Below are 4182 nucleotides of genomic sequence, written 5' to 3' on the forward strand. Positions count from 1 at the left end.
AGTTTTAGACTGATCATATTGTAACACTTTAATTTTCTTTAAAATATCAATTGCAATAAGAATTCACCAAAACCTGCATAATTTCTCATCTTATCATCTATCTATGTGACACTGTGAGGTTCAATTGGGTACAAAAATCAATGGTGAATGCTTCTTTGTCCAGCACTAAAGAACTAAATGTTTTCCTGTGTTTGTAAGGCTTTCTTTTTTTTTTTAATCAGGCTTATCTTTTCTACAAGAAGAATCCTGGAAGCTTATCTATTTTTACCAGGCCAGAAATGTGCTGCATTATTTAAATGGAACTTCAAGCGGTTTCAATTTGCAATACAAATTGTCCATAAAAGGTTTTAGAAAAGTTAGATTCTATTGCAAACAAGCAGTTATTTCCCTGATTGAAAGAAGAAACTATTACAAACTTACCTTGTTTTTCTCAGCTTTCTTTCTCAGCTTATTTATAATTTGTTATGTCTTATATCACAAGACACATCATTCTAATTGTCAATCCCATTTAAGTTTTTAAAAATAGTGAAAAACAGCGATGTCTGAGTATCATCAATGTGTGACTGAATGTCAGTTGCTTGAGTAAAATAGATGATCCAATCATTTCTAAATGGAACATATGCTGAGGCTAAAATAATGTAACAAAATCAAATAAGTTATTTATTTAACAAGTATCCCAAAAGAATAAAAAGAGACATATATTGGCTATTTATAACTTCATAAAGTACAGAGTATTTCTCAGCTGATGTTAATTCATCAGAAATTGGTTCCCTGCATACTAAATGCAAAAAATCAAAAGCATTTATACATTCTAACATACATGGTAACAAATCATATACAACAAATCTGAACAGCAGTTAGATTAAAGCAAAAGTTAACATTACAGCTCTTTTTTCAGTTTTTTTGTTTATTTACTCCATGAATGAGAGAGACAGAGAAATAGAAATAGCACCCCTAACAGGGCACAACACTGCAATCATTCCCAGCTTCAGTCAGTTCCAGATCATGGGCACAGACTTGTCCAGTATAATAAGGGGGTCCACTATATGCTAATCCAGAACTTTCCTGGAGGTCAACCTCAAACAGCATTACATTTCACTGCCGCACCACCATCCAGCAACAACGTTTTTAAGTTTCACAAAATAAAAATTGCAGCTGTTGGGGCCAGGAGGTGGGGTGGTGGTTAAGGGTGCTGGACTCCCACATGGCCAACCATGGTTCTAGTCCCGAACCTGGCAGCTTGCCTTCTGACTTTCCCCCCACCCTCACTCTCTCGCTCTGTCCCTCTCTGGTCAAAATTTAAATAAATAAATTAAATTAAATTAAATAATTATTTTTTAAAAATTGCAGATGTTCATGAAAAAAGAACATGATAAATTTTGTTTGAACACATGGAAAGGTCAGATTTTTTATTTATTGAACTGCGTAAATAGGGACATATTAATTTATTTCAGGCACTCATCTGTAGTGCAGCACTAAAATATGACCCTCTGGAAGGCAGACCCACATGAGAAGGTTTTTGTCCAGAGACCTCCCTGAGTCTGGACACACATTTGCTCATGATCCTGGACTGACTGAAACTGAGGGTAGATTGTGGTGTCAGGTCCCTGTTAGAAGTGCTGTCTATCTGTCTCTCTTGCTGATAGAAGAAATAAGTGAACTAAAAAAATAATAATAATAGCTTAATATAACTTAGGAGTACTTTCCAAAATTATCACAGTAAGATACCGTCAATACACATTGGGATAGGCCTGTGGCCTAGTGCATAACGGAGCCAGACCCCAGATCCCATAGCCAATAATGTGGTTCAAACCTCAGACCCAGAAGCTTGAAAAATTATGTGAGCATGTGTGCATGCATGCTCCAAATCCTGACAGGATGGAGAAAAAAGAGAAGGGATTATGGAGTGACCATGCCCCATTGGAGGGGTCACATTTTCTCTCTTCCACTTTCTCCTTCTGGTCAGTGTACATACTCTCTGGTAAATCATAATTACAATAATATTGTTTACTATCTATTTTCAACCAGTATATAGGTATTTTGTTTTTACTTAGTTCACACTGTTTTTAGATGGTATCTATTTCTCTTGACCTCGGTAAACAAGGAATTCTTTGCATTCGTGACTTAATCATATTGATTCTGCTCCCAAAATCACAAGCATACAGATGTCACAGTATTTCCACACGATATGTGTTACTACATAACATTGCATTTGACGTCAAACACTTTTTCATAAACATGAAGCATTTATTGCCTACCAGCCAGGTTCAGGGCATGTCTTGGACTTCAGGAAAATTATCTGAAGAATTCTAGACCTTGAAGACCCTCAGAACATGTTGGACAATGCTCTCCTTTCCTAGATGAAGAAGTCGATGCCCACAAATGACTCAAGAACAGAGAGAAACTAAGGTCACTGTTATTAGCCAGGCAGAAAATTCCATTTTCTGTTCATCACATGCCACTGCTCAGTGTTTACAAGTTCCCTGTCCTTAAGTTACAGCCAAGTTACTAGAAAACTTGCTTCTCTTCAGAACAGCTAATGGAGTTGATTCTAAGGCATCGTTGTAGCCTTTTATAAAGTTGTATTGAAACCTACAGAAGGTCCTATCTTCAATTTCACTAAAGATACAGCACTATTAATAGATCGAAAAAAAGAAAGAAAGAGAGAAAATTGGTGATATCCATAGCTCTATCTGAAGTTTGTGATGGAATCATTATGTTATTCTGATTAAAGCAATTGCTCTTCTTTGGTCAATCTGCCCCAGCTATTATCTGAGCACATCTAATCAAAAAGTGCTGGGCAACATGTTCTAACAAGAAAAGATGCAGTTGTGAGTTATTAGATGCTGGTTGACCCTTTATTTACAGTAGAAAAAAAAACTGCAATAAGATATTCTTTGCAATAAAATATCCTTAACTCTTAACATATTTCTTGGAAGACAGACACTTTTCATCTTTTAATCAATCAGAATATTTGTATGTTCAATCTTCATTTTACTCTACATCAGTGACAAATAGAGAATTTTATTCCATAAGAGTAAAGAGAAGAGTTAAGCATCTATTGAATATTATTATGTAGATGCCAAACTCTAGAATTATATTTAAAATTTCACTTAGTTTTCAATTGTTATCTTTTAGGAAAGATTTCTGATTAATTTCCTTAATTCTTTTTGTTGATATAAATCCAACTACAGAAAAACTAGGAATTAAATAAGGAGTACTTAAAACAAAGACAACTTCGTGTCAGCAGGTAGCGTAGTGGTTAAGGTCCTGGATTCCCACGTGGCCAACTGTGACTCATGTTCCAGACCTGACCTGAAGGCTTGCAAACGTGCCAGGTGCATGTGTATGTGCACAAAATCCCAAGAGGAGAATGGATTGCAGTATGGCCATCCCCCTGGGGCAGAGGGTGATTTCTTACTTTCCCTCTCCTCTGTCTGTCTCTGTCTCTCTCCTCACCAGTGAGCACATATGCCCTATAGCAAAAACAAACAAACAAAAAGACACTTTCAGGATCAAAATGGCAAGCAGGCCAGCCGTTTCAGCATCAGGTAGGTGGCTGGATGGTATTCGACAATGATATTACAATGCTGCAGGATTCAACAAACTGGGGTTAATGCAAGATGATACAATATCTGAGAACCAAGATGTGAAGGAAGCCATAAGATTTCCTGAGAACCTTTATAACAACAGGATGTTTCTCATTAAGAGAGCACTGGACCCAACTATGAGGCAGCCAATCTTGCCTAAAGAGCAATGGACAAATACAAGGAAGATAATTTCTACCTTGAACTATATCTGAAAGAGGTTATTCAGGAAAGAAAAGAGAGAGAAGAGTGAGCAAAGAAGTAACTAGGTTGCATACGGTTGTCCTTAAAGTATTTTTATGAAGTTGGTCAAACCTGAAATGTTTTATTTAAAAATTATTCATTCTGCAGAGGTATTACTTTAAATAAATGTCTATTGTAATCATAAAAAAATACACTTTCTATATTTTCTTAACTCCAATTTGACAATTTTTTTTCTATTTTTTAAGATTAATCTGTATCACTCTAATAATTTTTTAAATGATCACATAAATACAAATATGGCAGAACACAAATATTTCATTAATATTAATATGGACACTTAATTCTTTTTTTTTTTTTTTTTTGTGGGGGTGTTTGTTATGGGGTGACTGCT

The 4182-nt window shown here is 35.5% G+C and overlaps 1 pseudogene; it reads left to right on the plus strand.

Annotated features, from left to right (window-relative positions):
* Positions 1–3520: 3520 nt before the first annotated feature.
* Positions 3521–3852, plus strand: LOC102489018 (cytochrome b-c1 complex subunit 7 pseudogene; annotated as a pseudogene).
* The last annotated feature ends 330 nt before the right edge of the window (positions 3853–4182 follow it).

The sequence above is a fragment of the Tupaia chinensis genome, unplaced genomic scaffold (genome assembly GCF_000334495.1).
Source record: "Tupaia chinensis unplaced genomic scaffold, TupChi_1.0 Scaffold000690_1, whole genome shotgun sequence".
In the NCBI taxonomy this organism is placed as follows: domain Eukaryota; kingdom Metazoa; phylum Chordata; class Mammalia; order Scandentia; family Tupaiidae; genus Tupaia; species Tupaia belangeri.